The 21,426-nt window shown below is 52.2% G+C and overlaps 1 protein-coding gene across 1 annotated transcript in view; it reads left to right on the forward strand.

Annotated features, from left to right (window-relative positions):
• MED13L (mediator complex subunit 13L) overlaps positions 1 to 21,426 on the forward strand; it is a 2,324,591-nt gene that overhangs the window by 1,592,270 nt on the left and 710,895 nt on the right. The window lies entirely within an intron of this gene.

The raw sequence follows: 21,426 nt of genomic DNA on the forward strand, positions 1-21,426 counted from the left end.
TCCGATACCACCCCTTGGAACGGAGCAGGTGGGAGAACAAGTTACAAGGTGGGACTGGTGTTAACTAGGTATCTGACCTACAGCTTATCCATCAGCATCGCAGAGCAGGTTTACCCTGCAGCCAGCTAGACAGTGTACGCACCGGCCCCAGCAGCCGCCCTCTACACCGTCGACAGCTGCCACCCCACAGGCCTGTGAGGACAGGTTCTAAAAGTTCCTCACTCTCATGTGATCTCCTCAGATGGGGGCCATCCTCCAGTATGTGATCAGGGACTTGCTCCTTCAGGCCCCTGCGCCTATAGTCATTCCTCCTATGGCTCCAGTGCTGCAGGCATCGGTGCAGCCCCTGCTGCCCTTGTCGATTCCTTCGATTCCGGCTCAGTTCAGGCGGTACCACACCAGCCTCCGCTGCAGCCTCTGGCTCTGGTCTTCACACCATAGCCCTCTGCGCCCAGCACTCCTCCACCCACCCTGGACCAGCCGGACCCTCTCGTGGACACTGACGAGGAAGAAGACCCGAGATGCCGTTGTCAGCGAAGTCCTTCCAAGGACGGCTTGCAGATTTGGCAGAATACGTAGGGCTTCCTCAACCTGAGGTCGAACAACCGGTGGCGGGTGTCCTGGCTGAGGTCCTCACTCAACACCCTGCGGCTAGAGCAGGGATCCCGATGCAGAAAGGACATTGTCGTCTTGCCCGAACAGGGTTGGTTTAAGCCCCATTCGGCCCTATCCTGTCAATTGGCGCCTCGACACATTGTATAGGCAAATGGAGGGGGATCCACTCTTGCTGTCGGCACACCCTCAACCACACTCTTCGATGATTGCTGCAGTGTCACTCTACTCAAAGCCTCAGTCGTCCTCGGCCACCTCGTCCTTGGCGCTGTTAGGCAAGGAGAAGATCTTGGAGGCTTACGGAGAGAAGCTTTATTCCAACCTCTCACTGCACCTTCATTAATCCAACGTGGATGCCATGCTGGCAGCAGGAAATGGCCGACTTCCTTCCAGAACTTCCAGTGCAGAGCCAGGCACGTTTCAAGGCAGGACTGGCAGAGGCGAAACTGTTGGCACAAGACAACAGAGTCCACTGGCCCACATTGACAGCTCTGGCCGGGCCATATGCATCACCATGGACATGAGGACTGCCTGGCTACGGGTTGCTAAATTCAACCCAGACATCAAGGAAGGCATATTAGACATTCCATTCGAGGGTGGGAACCTCTTTCACTCCACCACCGATGAGGAGCTAAACAAAAAGAAAAACAGTTCTCAAACTGCAAAGTCTTTATCCTTATGAAGGCCACCCCCAAGGCGTACACCCAGTGCATCAATGCTCCATTAAGGGGCGGAGGTTCGGTGGGTTCCGGAGCTTCCAGAGCTTCCAGAGCTTCCAAAAAGGTAGGTCTAGGCAGCCTGACTATTCTCTTAGTCAGCACCAGTACAAACAACAAAAGGGGGTATTGGGCAGAATCATGTGCAGTGCCCTTAGGGACCACTACACACATTTAAGAATACAGGTGGCAATACAAGTTTTACCTTTAGTACAAGCCTGTACTACTATGTTAAAGTGGTAGCAGTAGCGGAGCAGCCAGGCTTATCTCAAGAGTATATGAGCAGGAGCAGAGATTACACAAAGGGACCACAATTACTGTGACTCAAGCAAACACTGACTCAAGGTTTCAGGTAAAAAATATAAGTACATTTATTTTTAAACCATCCGTAAAACACAAAACCTCTATAAATTCAAAACCACATGTAAAATACACTACAAACAACCAATTCTCTTGGCACAGAATAACTCAAGGTAAGTACCTTATGTTTTGACGGACCGGTGCTTTGAAACAAAAGACGTTACCGGGAATACATATGCAATCACTTTTTTGACAGCTCGGTCGTATTAAAGAAACGCGTATCCGTGGTAAGAAATGTTACTGGGGCAAAAACACACTTAGCACCTGGGCTAACCAGAGAGATTTGGGGCACAAATCATAGGCAATACTTTTGTCAAGGCAGACAGAATCGGAGAACACTCGCTGACAAATACAAAAGTCAATAGGCCGGAGCCAGTGTCAAGTGGAACCGGGTTCCTGTTGTCTAGGATCACACAGTCAGACAGTTCAAGATTCAACGTTGCCAGGAGTACTTGGCTATTGTCAACAGAGAAAGCAAAAGTTATAAGAAGGAGGGAAAACAAGGGCAAGTCTTGGAGGCGAAGAAAAGAGGTTCACCCTAATTCTTCAAGCAGAACACAGTACCTTATTCAATGAAGAAGCTGGTGCCACGGCAGTTGTTCGTGGTAGTTTCCTGCAGACCCACGGTTCCTGGAACTTCGGTGTGAAGGAGGATGTCAGGAGGGGGTGTGCACCACACAGGGATGAGGCCGGCAGCAGCGACGGTGTATAAAAGGTGCGCTCCTTAAAAACAGGAGAGGCTCTTCAGATGGCTATCTGGACCACTATAGCAGTGTGCAGCGATTTCGACCAAGAAGAGGATCCTCTGGCTGTGGAAGATGAGCTGGTTATCCCCACCAGGCTCAAGGGAAGAAGACTCCGGCCTGGATCTTCTCTGGTGGTTGAAGGGTAGATTGCAGTAGCCGTCTTCTTCTCCGCTTCTCTTTGGTTCCTTGTAGTTCCAGTGGCGACTCTGACTTCTAGCCCAAGAGACCTGCCTTTTATGCGAAAATCCCCCATTCACACAGCCTGGCTGTCAATCATGCAGCAGGGGGGTGGGGGGTTGTCCAGCCCGGACAACCACCTCAGCCAATCATGGCAAAGTGTGACTTGGGTTTCCTAGGATACCCTGTGCAGGGGATGACTACACCAACTCCCTCACATTCAGCCCACCTAGACACCCAGGCGCCTAGAGGAGGGCTTCTTGGCAGAAGCCCACCTAAAGACAGTGAACAAAGGAGGCAAACCTGGTTTGCCGCGCAAAGTAAAACACAAGAAGGATTTTAACAAAAAGAAATGGCGACTAAACCCGACCGGAGCCAAAAGAAAAAGTATTTGGTCAAGCGGGTTTAAGTTCGAGGCTAATATAATAGCCTAAAACAATACCACGTTTATATAGTATATCATCGCAGTAGAAAAGTTAGGGCAGATACCACTGCCACCAGCCAAGTCTAAAAGTTAAAAGAGCGAAACAATGCTCTAGGAGCTACAGCTAAAAAGGGATTCGGAGTAACCCTTTCCAGTACTCCATGTAAGATGGGGTGTACTGGATTTGTGGTTAAATGACTAAGTAAAGTTAATGGCAACTTTACCCTTTTCTGGGGGACAGTAGTCAGCCTCAGAAATGGAGTTGGTGGGAAGTCTAAAAGACAACCCTGTGTCACTGCACTGAAGGTGCTGTGTAACACACAAAAGGGGGCTACTGAAGTTGTGTACTCCAGAGTCGACAATCACAAAAACAGAGGAAATACACATGGCAAAACATGGGTAAGAGTGGGGGAAAAGCTCACACTCTTACCAAGTGAAAGAAATTAACTCCAGAAGTCCAGCAAAGCTGCTGGGGGACTCACTAGGTGAGGGAAATTAGCCATAAATTGCGAATTCTCCCTAACAGGGGGGTGCAAGGGCTTCTTTCAGCCCCCCCCCCTCCTCTTCAACAGCCTGAGGGAAAGAAGACATGACGCACCCCTTCCGGGGTCCACATGTCTCTGGTGGGGGGCAGGCTTTACCCTTTACACAGTTTTGGCGACAGAAGTTTTCAGACCCCTGGATCCTATCCGTAGTCTATACGGGGTACCGCCTACCGATTCCTCCCCTCCACTCCCACAGATTGGGACAACTCTGTTGGCGGAAATTCGGTCGCTCGTTGAGAGCCAGGCAGTGGAAGAAGTCTCAACCTCCCAGCAGAGCTTGGGCTTTTACTCCAGGATTTACGCCATACAAAAGAAGAACCAGGCTGGCCTGAGAGTTGTGTTGGACCTCTCCACCCTCAACCTCTCTTAAAAAATGTAAGATTGTTACGCCAGCACTCATAGCGGAGACACTGTGCAGGGGAGACTAGATCTGCTCCCTGGATCTGAAGGACGCTTATCTACACATCCCTAATTGGCAGCTTCATTGATCCTTTCTGCGGTTCAGGATCATGGACTGCCATTTCCAATACAAGGTTCTACCCTTCGGCCTCAACTCAGCCCCCCGGGTGTTTACCAGACTAATGCAGTGGCGGCCCTCCTCAGGACTCTGGGCCATCACGTCTACCCATACCTGGACGACTGGCTTGTCAAGACGAGATCTCCGGAGGCTGTGCATCTCACTTCAGCCACTCTTCTCCAGCATGGGGTCTGGCATGGATTCACATGCTCATGAATATTCCCCGTCGTCAGGCTGGGAATCCTCGGTAAAGAAAAAACCAGTATCAGTTTCGTTTCTGATCTGTCTTTCGTAGTAATAACCAATCACTGGTCTCTGCGTCATACTGACCACAGCCAATGACTGCCCTCTACCTAAGCACCGCCTCCGGCAGCCATCTTCAGATTTTTACCGCACGTTCATGTGTTGGGATCCTCGTGCTATTGCTCTCGAGCGTTAGTGCTATTTTTTCGCGCTTTTTCACAAAAAACTTCGATTCTTTCGGTCAAAAGAGCCTCAAGCTCCACCGATCCTACATCCGATCAACGGGGACCCGTGTCGGATTCGTCTGTGCCCCTCAAGGGTGAAGATTTCGTCGAGCTACACTTCGGAGGACTCCAGAAGCTTCTCAGGCCCGGTCTCGGAGATGGCCCAGGAGAAGGGAAGCTCGACGCCCGGAAAGCTGTTCAGGGTCTGCCCTGGATGCCAGCTGCAGAACGTCTTTAAGGAGGACGAACACTCTTTCTGCCTTTACTGCCTTCATGAGGACAAAACGCACGTGGAGAAGGACTGTGCGTTTTGCGGCAACATGTCGGAACGGACCATGAAGGACCGTCATCAACGTCTCGCCAACTGGCTGGAGGGTAAGAGCCCATCTGGCGAGAAGAAGAAGAAATCCGAGCGGTCTTCTAAGACCTTTGAGGGCGCCCCGGCGACGGGGGCCCAACATAAGGCCAAGCACCGCGAGTCCGCTGGCACCGGGAGCGCCGAACGGTCGGGCTCTACGGGCGCCAGGCAGGGCGCACCCTCCCCGGCACCATCAACCACGAGCCAACGCTCTGGGTCGGGTAAGAGGAAGGCCGAGCACCCGGCGAAGCTCCTGGAGAGGCCCCGGTCGAGCTCTAAGGCAGAGGAGGAGCGTGGCAGTGCCCCCTCCCTCAAGGATAAGGCGGTGAGCGCACCTAAGGTGGTGAAGGCCTTGATCCATCCGACCAAGCCCTCTATCGAAACGGTCGCGGCGGCCCTGGCTCAGCCTGTGGAGGCTGCACCAGTGGTGGCGACCTCAGGGCCCAGAATCTCCCTGCCTCCTCGGAGGGAGTCTTCTTTTGTGCCCATCGATAGGACCCCCGTGAAACCCTCCGTGGGGAAGAAGAAGGGGGGGGCAGGGCGTCGTCGTAGATTCGGCCTCAACCTCAGAAGAGGAGCTGATCGAGGTCTTAAGCCACGGCCTAGGCGTGGAACAAGGCCAGCCCGTCGGAATGGACCCCGACGCAGGTGACGACGACGACATCGTCGAGGATACCGACGGGGCCCCTGCTCGCCCGTCGGATTCCCCTCTGCCAGCGCCGCAAGACAACTCGGCGGCCATTTTGTTGGCCATACAGTCCTTATGCTCCGAGATAAGGACGAGGCTACCGTTACCGACGGAGGAACCTCTCCCGTCGGGGGATCCAGAACCGGGACCTTCTGGTGTTCCCCCTACCAAGAAAAGAAGGATCCATCCACCACCTCCTTTTCAACCGTCGCGCCCCGTCCAGCCCTCCTCCCTGTCCACCCGAGGGGATGATACGGGGACTGACACGGCAGCGACGGGTACGGACGACGAGGCATACGACGAGGATATTCCGTCGTCGCCTCCCACCAGGGCTTCTCCGCCCGACGAGATCGGATCTTTCCACTCCATGATCTCCAGGGCTTCCGAGCTTTTCCAACTCTGCCCTGAGGAGAAGAAAAAGGAAGGCTTCCTTTATCAGCGGCGCGAGGCCAAGAGGAAGACGGTCCTCGCAGTGCCTCTGTTGGACGACATTTGGGATGAGGGCCTTTCCCTCCTCAAGAACCCTTCCACGACGCCAGCTAGGAGAGACCGGTACGAGAAGAAGTACCGGGTCCCTGACACGGCCCCCCTATGCCTCCGGGCGCAGCCTACCCCGGATTCCGTCGTCTCCGCGGCAGCCAGGAAGAAAGCGGGGGGGGTGCGGCCTCCACATCGACTTCCCCTCCGGACGGCGAGGGAAAGAAATTGGATGCTATGGGGCGTAGAGTTATCTCGTCGGCAGCGACGACGATTAAAGCGGCCAACGCCTTGGCTATCGTGGCCCGCCACGACAGGGAGCTCTGGTACAAGATAGCTCCCCTGCTGGATTTTCTGCCGGACGACAAGAGGGCGGAGGCCCTGGAGATCCTGCAGGAAGGTGAGGTGGCCTCGGACCACGCCATCACCGTGGCGACGGACATCGCCGACACTGGGTTCCGCCAGCTGGGCAACGGCGTTTGCCTTCGACGTCGTGGATGGCTCAAAGCGACGGACTTCCGGCAGGACGTCCAGACCAGAGTCCTGGACATGCCCTTCGACGGGAACAACCTGTTTGGCAAGACAGTGGACGATTCCCTTCAGGCCATCAAGGCGGATACTGAGACGGCCCGGGCCCTTGGAGTCCTGCAGCAACGACGGACGCCCTTTCGGAGCGGCGGAGGCAAGGGCGCCTCCAAAGGTTCCGGCGGCGGTTTCGCTTCCTACCGTCAAGCGGCCCGCTCGTCGGCGCAAGAGGCCTACAGAGGACGAGGCAAGTCTAGCGGACCCCGCCGTCGTCGCCAAGGAGGTCAAGGCGGCAAGGCCGCGTCCAAACAGGATTGAACCGGCCGTGGGGTCGGGCCCCCACCGAAGCGCCCCGGTGGGAGGCCGGCTGGCGGGCTTCGTCAGCGTGTGGGAGTCCATCTCCACCGACCGTTGGGTGCTGGACGCCCTGGCCCGGGGCCACGCGCTCGAGTTTCAAAGAAGGTGCCCGCGCGTCCCCCCCGTGGCCAGGAAAGAACTTCACGTCCCTCAACTTCTCCTGGAGGTAAAGGCGATGCTCAGAAAGGGCGCCATCGAACTCGTCCCAAAGAGGCTTCGGGGCTCCGGAGTCTACTCGAGATACTTCCTCGTGAAGAAGAAGACGGGAGGATGGCGCCCCATTCTAGACCTGCGACGTCTGAACAAGTTCATCAAGGCGCAGAAGTTCCGGATGGTCACCCTCCAGCACGTCCTGGGTCAGCTGGAGGAAGGAGACTTCCTATCGTCGTTGGATTTGGAGGATGCCTACTTCCACATTCCCATCCTAAAGGGGCACCGAAAATTCCTCAGATTCGTGGTCCAAGGGCGTCATTACCAGTTCAAAGCCCTTCCCTTCGGACTACGGTCGGCACCCAGGGTATTCACCAAGTGCCTCGCACCGGTGGCGGCGCAGCTGCGCCGCGAGGGGATTCACGTCTACCCCTACCTGGACGACTGGCTCATCCGCGCCAAGACGAGGGAGCTCGCCGTGGTCCACACGGCAAGGACCGTCCAACTCCTCACGGACCTGGGATTCTCCGTGAACTACGCCAAATCCCACCTGGTGCCCGCGCAAGTCGCACTGTTTCTGGGAGCGAGGCTCGACACAGTGTCTCTTCTGGCCTCCCCGTCGGAGGAGAGGACCAGGACCATCTTGGGCAAGGTGCAACAGATGTTGGTGGCCGACGCGGCCAAAGTGAGGTCCATCAAGTCCCTCCTCGGGATGATGTCCTCCTGCATCTACCTCATTCCCATGTGCAGGCTCCGGATGCGCCCGTTGCAAGAATTCCTGGATGCGCGCTGGATCCAGACGACGGGCAGCTTCGAGGAAAGGATCAAGCTCGACGAGAGTTTCCGACGAGCGATACGGTGGTGGGGCTCCCGCGCGCATCTGACGGCGGGCATGGACTTCCAGACCCCAGCCCACCAGGAGACTGTGACCACGGATGCCTCCCTGGAAGGGTGGGGAGCGCACACCGAAAATCTGCACGCAAGGGGACTCTGGCTCCCGACGGAGAAGTCCCTGCATATCAACGTCCTGGAGCTCCGTGCAGTGTTTTGGGCCCTCAGGTCATTCCTTCCGTCCCTCAAGGGCAAGGTGGTGAGGATCTTCACCGACAACACCACCACCATGTTTTACATCAGGAAACAGGGCGGAACCAGGTCCCCAGCGCTGTCCAAGGAGGCGCAGGACCTGTGGCATTGGGCCGTCGCCCAAGGGATTTTTCTGGTGCCTTTTCATCTGGCAGGGATAAAAAACACCATCGCCGACTCACTCAGCAGGGAGCTGCGCTCGTGCCACGAGTGGGAACTACGGCAGGATCTGGTGGATCGCCTCTTCCGACGGTGGGGCACACCCCAGATCGACCTGTTCGCGACGGCGACGAACACCAAGTGCCGGAGGTTCGCCAGCAGGTTTCCCCAGACGAGGAGCATGGGCGATGCTTTCTCGTTCCCCTGGGAGGGCCTGTTCCTCTACGCGTTCCCTCCATTGCCTCTGCTAATCCGGCTCGTCAACCAGCTCAAGAGGTCACGGTGCAGGATGATCCTCGTCGCACCTGCGTGGCCGAGGCAGATATGGTTCCCGGACTTGCTGGACTTGTCAGCGTCCCCGCCGATCAAGCTGCCGGTGGACGCGGATCTACTCTCCAGGGAAGGAGGCGCCATCCTCCACCACGACCCGAAGTCGCTGAACTTGCAGGCCTGGCTCCTGCAGCGCTAGAGTTTGGAGGATACGACATACCGGCCGATTGCAGAGAGGTTCTTACAAAGGCCAGGGCGTCCTCGACTCTTAAATGCTACGGACACAAATGGAAGAGGTTCTCTGTCTGGTGCCACGCACAGAAGATTAACCCTCTACGGATTACGGCTCCCCAAGTACTGCCGTACCTGCTGACGCTGGCCAAGGCTGGTCTGGCACACGCGTCCATCAAGATTCATCTTGCTGCGATCTCCCGATACACCAGAACCACGGGGCGGACGTCCTTGTGGTCTCATCGTCTGGTGAAAGAGTTCATGAAGGGACTGTTCAGATCGTTCCCGCCGGTGAAGGCTCCGGCCCCGGCGTGGGAGCTCAACGTGGTGCTGACCAAGCTCATGGGACCTCCGTTCGAGCCTCTGCACTCGGCCCCGTTGAAGTTTCTATCGTGGAAAACAGCTTTTCTTGTGGCCATCACCTCCGCACGACGAGTGGGAGAGATCCAGGCCCTTTCCTGCAAGGCCCCGTACTTGACTTTCCACGACACGAGGGTAGTGCTCAGGACGCACCCCTCCTTCATGCCCAAGGTACCGTCGGACTTCCATCTCAACGAACCCTTGGTGTTACCTGTGTTCTTCCCGTCGCCTTCGTCGCCGGCTGAGAGGACTTTGCACTCGCTGGATGTAGCTAGAGCGCTGAAGTTCTACGTTGACCGCACGAAGGGTTTTCGGAAGACGTCACAACTCTTTGTGAACTTTGGACCTGTCAATCAGGGGAAGGCTCTCTCGAAGGCTTCCATCTCCAGATGGCTCTCCGGCTGTATCATGTACTGTCACCGGTTGGCAAACCGACCGCTGCCTGGCCGCCCGAGAGCCCATTCCACCAGAGCGATCGCAGCTACCACAGCGTTCCTATCTGGTGTGCCCCTGCTGGACATATGCAGGGCTGCTACGTGGAGGTCGACGCACACCTTCACGAAATTCTACTGCGTCGACCGGGATTCCAGGGAGGAGTCCAGGGTCGGCCAAGCAGTGCTGCGCAACCTGTTCGCCTGAGGTGAGCCTGGTGAGGAGGTAAGATGCTTAATGTTGAGTTGATGTGATGCTTAATGTTGAGCCTTTGCCACCTCCCGTGGTTGTGCATGTGTGTACTGCCATGTATTCTTTATTCATGAGCATGTGAATCCATGCCAGACCCCATGCTGGAGAAGGAACAAGTTACTTACCTGTAACTGTTGTTCTCCAGCATGGGTCTGGCATGGATTCACATGCGAACCCTCCCACCTACCCCTCTGCGGCTCTTCACTTGGTCATACTGCCACTTCACGTGCTTCCAAATCTGAAGATGGCTGCCGGAGGCGGTGCTTAGGTAGAGGGCAGTCATTGGCTGTGGTCAGTATGACGCAGAGACCAGTGATTGGTTATTACTACGAAAGACAGATCAGAAACGAAACTGATACTGGTTTTTTCTTTACCGAGGATTCCCAGCCTGACGACGGGGAATATTCATGAGCATGTGAATCCATGCCAGACCAACGCTGGAGAACAACAGTTACAGGTAAGTAACTTGTTCCTTATGACAACTCTTGATGAGCTGGGATTCTCTTTCAACCTCAAGTTTCTGCTGCAACATACTCCGAGCCTGACCTTTCTGGGCCTCATATGGGACACAAGCTCCGAGAGTTTTCCCCTCGGAGAACAGGATCATGCCATCAAGAGGGCCGTAAGTCACTTCCTCAGCATTTACTGGGAATCATAGTGGCGGTCCTACTGGCCATCCCCCACACAAGGCTCAAGAGGAGGAGATTACAGCTGCACGTCGCAGCCTCATGGGACCAGGGGAGGGGCACCCAAGTGGAACTGGTCAGCATTCCTCCTTCTCTCCACACGGACCTCATCTGGTGGTCCAGGGACTGCAACCTGCGGACTGGCAGGCCCTTCAGAGAGCCCCCCCCCTCAGGCCACCATCAGCACAGTTTCCTCCATGGAAGGCTGCAGGGGGCTATGCTGGACAACCACAGTCTCCATGGAGTCTGGTCCCTGCAGGAAGGAATCTCTAATCAACTAGCTGGAGCTGAAGGCTATCTGGCTGCTCTCAAGCCTTTCCTTACGCTCATTGGGGGCAAAGTCGTCCTCAGCCAGGCGGACAACTCCATCAGCATGTATTATGTAAACAAGCAGGCGGTGGCACCAGGTCCCCTCCGCTGTGCCGCCTAGCAGTCACCCCTGGGCCCTGGTGAACAACATCTACCTGACTGCATTCCACCTCCCGGTGGAATACATCCTGGAAGCAGACGGGCTCAGCCGAGTGGGAGTGGGCAATTACGAATGGCAATTGAACGATCAGGTCCTGCTCGGGGTCTTCAGCCGATGAGGGCATCCGCAGGTGGACCTCTTTGCCTCTTGGTCCAACAGAAAGTACCAGCAGTTTGTGTCCTGGCAGGGGGAGGGCCCCGGCTCCCTGGGGGACACGCTCCAGATACAGTGGAATGGCATGACCGTGTATGCATTCCCTCCCATGCCCCTGATCCACAGGGTGATCTGCAAGATAAGAGAATTGTCACCTCTGAATCATTCTGATAGCTCTGTGGTGGCCGGCAAGACCGTGGTTCTCAGAGCTCCTCAGCCTCTCACACAGGCACCCCCATTCACCTGCCGCTGGGTCCAGCTCCCTTCCTCTCGCAATAGTGGTTCAAGGTCATCCACCTCGCTCCACAGAAATTAGCCCTCGCAGCATGGTTCCTGAACAGGTCACACTGAAGAATCTGAGCCTGTCGCAGTCCAACCTGGACATCATTCAGGGTGCTAGGAGCAATGCTACTAGGAGCCAGCACAAGAGCAAATGGGCTAGGTTCCGTCACTGGCCGGACTCTAAGGATATCGAACCCCCCCCTCCCCTTACCTGCACATTAACGATGTGATGTCAGTTTCGGCACACCTCGCTCACTCAGGGGTGCAAATCGACACCTTCCGCACCTACTTGGCAAATTAACAAGGGGAGGGGAGGGTCCTGGGATTTCCTCTGCCTGACATTGTCCTGGTTATGAGAGCCTTACCCAGATTCTTTAGCTCACTATCTTTCACAGAGGGGGAATATCTAAAACATATCAGTCTTTGTCCTGCCCTGGTGCATTCCAGCACCGAAATGCTAGGCAATTTTCCTCTGAACAAGAGTTCCAACAGCAACCCCAGAAACGTGTTTGTCTGGTTGGACCTCATCAGTAGGGGAAGCAAAGGGGCCTACAGGTTTTCCGAGGGTGAGTTCTTTTCCTCCTCCAACCAGGTGGTTAGACGGCATCTGGCGGGCCTCACCAAACTCTTCCTGCCCATCAAGAAGCCACACCCTGTGTGGACTTCAAAGTAGTGTTGGGTGCTCTGGCTCACAAACTTTTCGAACCAATGGCGTCCGTGGACATCACAACAAAAAAGCCTTCTTGGGTGGGTCTCACCTCTTCTCGCAGAGTGAGTGAGGTCCAGGCTCTGGTAGCATCAGAACCCTATACTACTTTTCATAAGGTTTAAAGATGTGAAGGCAGGCACTCTGTTACCAGTCTTTAGCTTCTCCTCCTAACGCACGTTTTCATGACTTTATCAATCTTCAGGGAGGCTGAGTTTCTGTGTTTTTTCAGGCGGGTCTGCATTTCTGTTTCAGGTGTAACAAATTAATTGGCTCGGAGGATTCTGGTACTTGTATTTTTCGCACTTGATTTTGCTAGCAGGTGACTGGAAACAACTCCCTCCATACCACAAATCTTCACCTTGAAGATTACTTTTCATAAGGATAAGGTCGTCCTGAGAACGCATCCCGCGTTTCTACCTTCGGTAGTCTCGGCTTTCCATTTAAACGAGATCATCTTACCTACATTTTTTGCCAATCCTAATGACGATGCTCAGAGGATCTTGTACTGTCTGGATTTCAGACGTGCTCTGAAATTGTATCTGGACAGGACCAAGAGCTTCCGGAAGTCGGACTCTGTCACCATCGGGGGTGGGGTGTCAAGGTCAGGTTATCGGGCATCCAGGGCCTCTATAGCAAGATGGAAGGTTTCGGCCATCAAGGAGACCTATGAGGGGCAGCACAAACCATTCCCAGCTAACATGCAAGCCCATGCTGTCAGAGCCAAGGCCACGGCCGTCGCCTTCCAGCGGCAGATTCTGTGGCAGGTCATCAGCAGGGCGGTCACCTGGGCCACCCCTTCGGCTTTCTGTAAGCACTACTGTTTGGACGCGGCTCTAAATCAGATGCAGCTTTCAGACAGGTGGTTCTAAGGAACTTGTTTGCTTGAGGAGGGTCTCCACCTTTAGGCTACATTCAGTTGTAATCTCCCATGCAGTATGGAAGAAAGGGGACGGGATGTAGGAGTAATTCATAGTTACTGTAGTGACTAATGTACTCCTAGTCCATAGTCCCCCTTACTCCATAAGTCCCACCATCCTCCCCCATAATAATACTGGTGTCATTAGGCAATATTAATATTGTCGACGCGTCAATGGGGACTGAGGTATGGTGCCGGCGGGCGGAGTCGGTGGAGCGTATGCTCCCAGGGCAACGCCCCAGTGCGCCTCTAAATTTAAAGGGGAGAAGGTTTTTTTTCTGGTGAAAAAAGGTTCCATCTCCCGTCCCTAGCGAGGGACGCCCATCCAGTATGGAGGAAAGGGGACTATGGACTAGGAGTATGTCCGTCAATACGGTGTGTAACTATTAATTTTTCCACTCTAATTATATTTATATTCACACCTAGTTACCTGCTACGGCAAGTCCCTCCAGGTCAAACACCATCTGTTTCCTGCTTTGACTTCAATGTTCCAAATACATCCATCATCCCCTGTTGGTTTCTTCAGTTTCGTCCAGCCTCTTCACCTCGTGCTTTCCGTGAAATGGCTTGATTTGGTTAACATGGACAAATTGTTCCACCACCAAATCTCCTTCTTTTACCATGATTCTGTATACCATAGGTGATATTTTGTCCACAATTGTGTATGGACCGCGCCAGGATGCGAGAAATTTAGCATTCTTTTATTTACCTTTCCCAAAATCGAATTTTAACACCCAATCCCCTACTTCATTCTCCCCCACATATGTCTTTTTATCATAGTATGATTTTGCACTGCAAGCAACTTTTTCCAGACTTTGCTGTGCGAACGCAAATGCATACTGCAAGTGCTTGCCCAGCTGTTCTGCATATTCGTGAATCATGGCTGCATTTACCAGAACCTGTTTTTTAGTCCGGTATAGCAAATGCTTTGGCAAAACCATCTTCCTGCCTGTTAAAATCTCACTTGGACTGAAGTTTAAAGATTAGGATGGTGTTGACCTAGTAGCCATCAGCACCAGAGTGAGTAGCAAATCCTAGCTGGGACCTGCCCGAGCTACAAACTTTTCCAAAATATCACTGATTGATCTGTTGTAACGTTCCACACCTTCAGAAGAAGAGGCCTGATATGAAATGGTCAATTTTCTTTTCACTCCCAAGATTTGCCACATCCTTGTCATCACTGCACTGGTGAAATGACTTCATCGGTCTGATTCTATCTTTTGGGGCAAACCAAACCTAGAGAAAATATGGTTGACTAACTATGTGGCTGCTGTTATCGCACTAAAATCGGGTGTCGGAATGCATTCTAAACCACTTGAACATTAAACAAGTGACCGTTAACATAAATCTGTTTCCCTGTGCTGATCTTGCACAAACCTATAAAATGGTTTTATAATTCTGACCATGGAAATGTCGGACCTCTTCATTAGTGGCGCCCTGTGTGTTGCGGAAGTAGGTTGAAACCGGACACACACCAAACACCCTCTTGTTTATAATACTCCTACATTCCATCCCCTTTCCTCCATAATGTATGGGCGTCCCTCGCTAGGGACAGAAACGGATCCTTTTTCACCAGAAAAATGTTTTCCCTTTTTAAATTTAGATGCGTGTGCAGGCGCGGCCCTGGGAGCATACGCTCCCCTGACTCTGCCCACCATTGCCGCTCCCCCGTCCTATTTTCTGCGTCGACGGGAACGGACTGCTTCCACCAACGCTCCTGGGTTAGGCCTCTGGCCTTGTAATTCCACGCGCTCTTACCCAGATGAAGTTATTCTTTTTCTTTTTCTCTTTCAATTGTCATGTACTACTCTGTCCTCTGATGCCACGCTCCTCCCTGGCGCATGTCGTCGACTGAGGGGTTTCAGCAGATTTCCAGCCTGTGAGGTTCCCTTCCCTACCTCTGACCCTCACGCACTCTGCCTCCAGTGCCTTGGCCCAGACCGCGGCTGGGACTGTACCACATGCAATGCCTTGACCCTGCGCGCCCTGATGAATCGATTTGAGGTGCAGGGAAGGTCCCAGCCTTTGCTTTTCTGCGTGCAGGTGGACTGGACCCAGCTCAGCAATCACCACACCTCAGGCACATGCCGCAGAGCCACACAAAATGGCCACCGGGCCAGACATAATGGCGGCTCACCAGGCACCTTTTCTGAATGGAGATCAGGCATGGGAACGCACATTCAGATGGGATTGGACAACTCCTGTTACCTGGTCCATGGCTTAACCCTCTACTTCTCAGGGGAGGTACGCATCCCCCAGTTTGGTGAGACAGGGACCACCCAGGACACAGCAGCCTCATGGCCCGACGCCCTATGCCCTCAGGCACCCCTACACATTCAGGCGCTCCTCCTACTTGCGAGGATAGGTTCTTCGAGAAGTCCCTCACCCTCATGAGATCACCACAGATGAGTACCATCCTCAATGATGTAATCCGGGACATGCTCCCTCCGGTACTGCCTTAAACTCCAAGTGGTGTACAGGCTTTGGGTCCAGCTCAGCCCCTGGCTCCCATGCCCGCTCCAATCATGGCAACTCAGCCCCCGGCTCAGCACCTGGCACTGCCAGTCAGCAGGCAACAGCTGCCTGCACCCAGCACTCCTCCTGAACCCCCAGATCTGCAGGAGACAGGGGCGGACACAGGCAAGGATGAAGATCCTGACACACCATCGTCGGCTAAAGCATTCCATGAGAGGCTTGCAGGTCTGGCGAGTACCTAGGTATTCCTCAGGCGTAGGTGGAGCAACCTGAGATGGGCTTCCTGGCCGAAGTATTTCCACTTCGTCCTCCCACAAGAACTGGCATCCCTCTTCAGAATGACGTGTTATCCCTGGCCAAAAAGGACTGGGTCAAGCCACATTACACCCAGCCTACAATAAAAGCCTGGATGCCAAATACAGGCAATTGGAGGAGAGTTCCCCCTATTTGTCGGTGCACCCCCAGCCACATTCCTCTGTTATAGCAGCGGCATCGCTATATTCAAAAACGTAGTCTTCCTCAGCCGTATCTGATTCTTCACTCCTGGGCAAGGAGGAAAAGCTGTTGGAGTAGTTTCGGAAAAAGATCTACTCAAATGCCACGCCACACCTGTGTCAGGCCAATGCTGATGCCATGTTGGCAGCAGTTGGTCACAAGTTGTGGCAGGAGATCAACTTCCTTCAAGAGCTTCCTGCCCACAGCCAGGCACGGTTCAAGGAAGGGTTGGCTGAGGCCAAAATAGTGACCCAAGATATAATGGAGTCTGCCGTTGCCCACATTGACACCTCAGGCAGAGCCATATGTTTTGCCACTGACACGAGGAGGATGGCTTGTCTGAAGGTGACAAAATTCAACCCAGATGTGCAGGAACGCATCGTCGACCTGCCATTTTGGGGGGGGGCAAGGGTCAACTTATTCAACTCAACAACAGACGAGGAACTAGAAAAGAAAAAGAATAGCTCCCAGACAGCTAAATCCTTGTCTATTTTAACAAAATGCACTCCCAAGACCTACAGCCAGGCTCACCAGTGCGCGGACAAGGGTTGGGCCTTTAAAGGCTTTAGGGACTTCCAGTATAGACAGTTGAGGCAACCTGACACATCTCCGAGCCAACAAAAGTGCAAGCAGCACAAGGCAAATAACAAGGTTTTTCCAATCCCCTTACTCGGCACCAGCCTCAGAGGGAAAGAAGTTGACAGGTCCATCCATATCCATGAGTCACCGTTGGAGGGCAGGCTTGCTCTTCATGTACACGCCTGGTGGACAAGGTTCGCAGACACGCGGATCCTCTCTGTAGCATCCACGGGCTTCTGGCTACCAATTCCTCAATTTCTTCCTTACTCCCCTCCACTCCCGCAGATTGGGACAGCAACTCTGTTGGCGGAAATCTGCTTGATCATGGCGAGCCAAGCAGTGGAGCAAGCTTCAGCCTCTCAGTGTTTCAGGGGCTTCTGTTCCAGGATATTTGCTATACTCAAAAAGTACAGGCTGGCCTGAGAGTTGTGCTGGACCTTTCTTCCTTGAATCTTTCCCTTCCCCCTCCAAAAGTTCAAGATAGTTACCCCAGCCTTCATTGCGTAGACTTTGAGCGGGGGAGACTGGCTGTGCTCCCTGGATCTGAAGGATGCTTATGTGCACGTCCCGATTTGGAAACTCCATCGATCCTTCCTACGGTTAAGGATCATGGGTTTTCACTTTCAAAAAAGAGTTCTGCCTTTTGTACTCAACTCAGCCCTAAGGGTCTTTACAAGGCCACCACATTTATCCATACCTCGACGACTGTCTAGTCAGGGCGGAGTCCCTGGAGGCAGTACATCACACGGCCTCCACTCTCATGCACACACTATACGATCTGAGATTTTCTGTCAATCTCAAAAAGTCAGTTACTGCCCACTCAAACTCTGACATATCTGGGTTTTATATGGGATGAGAGGACTGAAAGGATCTTTTCCCCCAGCGAACAAGTTTGCAGCAATCAAAAAGGCCACAGCCCAGTTGCTCAGCAGAGCAGTAACCTCAGCCTGGTGTTACCAACACCGGCTGAGAATAATGGTGGCATGTCTCCTCGCTGTGTAGCATACGAGGCTCAAGATGGGGAGGCTGCAGCTTAATTTCTCAGCTTCCTGGACTCGGGCTCTCAGGCAGAGCCGATGAGCATACCACAGCACCTGTACCAGGACCTAGTTTGGTAGGGTACAGACACCAATCTGTTGATAGGCAGGCCATTCCGGCAGCCATTACCACCGATTACCATTACGCATCGATTCCAGTTACTTCACTGGTTTGAAGGCTCGGGAGAGTTCCGGAGAGTATTGACTCTGAGGTTCCTGGTGAGGACCAGTAAGTGTTAAGTTCATAGAGTTCAATATGTCCGATGTTCACTCTTGTTCACCCCTTCCTTTCTTGTCTTGCAGCTGGCTCGTGAAAAGATGCTCTTGTGGCAGCTGGTGGCGCTCAGGTAAGAGTCTGTATTACCCGGCGCTGTCCGGTAAATGTTGCACAAGGAAAACGTGTTTTGTCTCTCTTTACAGATGCGGCACGTGAAAATATGGAGAGTCACAAAAGGATGCCTCCGATGATAAATCAGGTAAGTCTATAGTGGTAAGAATTATATTTGTTGGTTCCCTCGGCTCACCTTGTGGTTTTCTTTTGCCTCCTAGGTGCCGAAGTTCGGCGAAGAAATGATGCAGGCAGCGCCTACCCGAAGGATGCTGTGAAGACTGGTGAGTATGGCGCGGCGCTGCAGCTGGAGGTGCGGCGCGTGCAGAAAGGATGTTCTTTACAGGTCCGGAGTCGAGATGGATCCAGAATCAGGTGTGGAATAGAAATAAGTTTGTTTTCTAACCTTGTCCCTTTCTTTCCTCTTTGTTTTAGGAGCTCCGGTTTCGAGGCGGGCGTGGCAGAAGACTGGATGCAGTCTGCAGGCACGGTGATTGTTAAGCTGCTGGATGCAGAATAACGCGAAGCGTGTGTTGCTGGTCGGGTGTGGTTTAAATAGCCTCAAAAGTAGTCCCAGGTAAGAAGTGCCTAGAACCACACCCAAGTAAAAAATAGTCCCTGTACAAAAATAGTCCCTTTCAGGCTTCATGTTGGATTGGAGTCATTTGCAGCATGGTCTGCCTGAGGTAAATAATGACTGAGCCTGGCGCCCTAGGCGCCAGGACTGATTCCTACTATGAGCCTGGCGCCTAAGGCGCCAGGACTGAACTCAGATAGCCCCTAGCCGGGGCTGCTGAGGTTTTATTAAGTGTCTAGATGCCCGCTCCCGGGGCTGATGGGCTTGGTCCGGATGCCTGGGGGTAGGCATCATGACAATTTCTGAATAGCTTTCCCCTTTTTCCTTGTCTGGATATCATACATGCTCTGTTACTTCATGCCCTAGAATGTGTACCCTTTTTCTACACCACTGCGCTTTCTGTAAGGATTCTTTTGCCCCAGCCCTTTGTAACTGACCAAGCACATATCTAATTTCATTGAAGTGACTTTTTAAGCCTTCATTCTTGATTAGCACATCATCCACATAAATCACAGTTCCTCTCTCTGCTGCTTCTGGGAGCGATTTTCTTAGAAATATCCCAAACTCACTCCACTATTGATAATGCCGAAGGGGGTACGAACCCTGCATACTGTAATAGGTTAAAGGAGAAGGCAAATAGATTTTGTATGTCTTAAGATAGTGGCACACACCAGTATCTCCAAGATCCAGAGTGGTAAATACCTCTGATACTTGAACCTGTGCAAAGCCCTGATCAATAAATGGAAGAGGCCACCTTGAAGTAGGTACCCTCTTGTTTAGTTCTCTCAAGTCTGCACACAAGTGGCATTGGCCAGTCAGCTTTCAAACACCTATATGGGAGTGTTTGAAGTATTGTGGATAGGCCTAATGATTCCTCTGGACTCTACATTTTTAATTATGTCTGCCAGGGACTCCAACATCCAATGGGTAACCTATTTTGTTGCAATAATACTGGCTCCCTACCATACCTTTATGGTAGTGTGGCAAAATGAAAATCGGTAAGCTACCAATCTTAGGCGTCATTAGCAAATACATCTTTGAATTCTGTAAAAAAATCTTAATTGGTCTTTTTCCTCTACGTTTGTGCAAGCGTCGACGGCTTAAATCTGTTCCTCTACCATATTAGAAAATTCTGCGAAGCCCTCCAAAATAGGGCTTTCTGTACTTTGCTCTAGCTGTGTGGCAGTCTCTCTTTGGAGAGCCGCCACCCTAAAGTATCTTGGCACATTAGCCTCCAGTTCATCTTGCTGCATTTCACTTGCTGTTCTTCTCTTTCAGATTCACCTGTTTTGAATAGGATGCAATGGTCCCGATGACAGCATATTACATCTTTTGGTTCGTAGGGGTATACAGACTGTATCCTGAAAATCCCCTTTGTTTTACATTCCAATGACTCGGGCAGTTCACCCTGTGAAGTTGCATAGCTTTCAGGGATGTTCCTGATCACTGGGTTGTTTAAATCAGCAGTTTAGAGGGATTCCTGCATTTCCATTCCTAATGCTATATTTTCTTCCAAATTGAATGTTCTGGCATCCTTTGTTTTTCGCTATAATTAATGGGGAAACCCAGACTGTCACTGTATGGTGACTACCTTACCTTTTTCTGGAGGAGAGGGGGTTTAATATTCATATATAAATGAGGTAGTGGGGTACTATCAACAGTTATGCCAACATTACAATGGTGCTTTTAAAAACCTATACAAAGATAGCTTTTTCTTTACTCCTTGCCTTTCACGTTGGCACATGAGGATGACAGTGACACTTGATACACAGCCATTTTGAAGATGCACTTCCACTGCACTTTCTGATCTAGCAATGGTGTTGCTAGGCCCTGAAGACCCTTTGCATATGGAAACAAGGCACAATCACCATATACTAGTGATACGACAGACACGAGGTTCAATTTCCAAGTACTAGGGTTTATTGCAAAGAAAATATATTCTCAGTCGGCCAACTGGGTCTAACGTCTCGCAACGTGTGTCACCCAGACCTCGTGAGATGCAAGAGAGCGAACATTCTACAACAGTACATATATAAAAAGACAATCATACAATCTCTTTATGACACATCAAAACCGCCGATAATGTGTCCTCTTAAGCTAGGGTTCGACAATTGACAATTATGACAAATATGACGCATTATGACACATTTCTTACTCCATCTATATTACTTGTTTTAGCAACAGTTGCAATTTGCAGTAAGCAGACATAGTTCTTTGTTATGAAGAACATAAGGCACTTGTTCAGCAAGGATACTGTGTTGGTAGGAGAGACAAATTCCAAAGCGTGTTATCTACTGGTTTCTATTCGTGAACTAGGGGTCAGCCTATCTAAGGAGAGCCCCGAAGGGGGGCCGCTAGGAAAGTATAATTCATGTTTAACGGCGTGTTATTTACAGTTTCACCGAGACCGGGCGGCACCTGGGCCGCTGATTAAATGCTTCTCTGCTCACCTTCAAGGACTTGTGAGGGAGGAAAACAATGTATTTCTGTACTGTTTGGCATTTGTGTCTGGGCCGGTCTCTCAACATGTAGACTGTGGCCTCGCTCCATGCAGGAGTTTTTGGAATAAAATACATGTTGTAAAGCGTTGAACAGAAAGGAAGAAAAAGCAAATGGCGAATGTTAGAGCAAAAATGGACGCCCTATGGTTATGCTGACGATTCTCTGTTGGCGATGTAGGGCATATGATGTGATTGGTTTTCGGCCAACATAATATACCTTCTATACTTTGTTAGGGTAGTTTCTAGACTTAGTGTGACATTCTTTTGCACTATTACTGTGGCTCATTACCTTTTTAGGTTTCAGGTTTTTGTT

Source organism: Ambystoma mexicanum, chromosome 10, assembly GCF_040938575.1.
Source record: "Ambystoma mexicanum isolate Mex_15411 chromosome 10, UKY_AmexF1_1, whole genome shotgun sequence".
NCBI lineage: Eukaryota > Metazoa > Chordata > Amphibia > Caudata > Ambystomatidae > Ambystoma > Ambystoma mexicanum.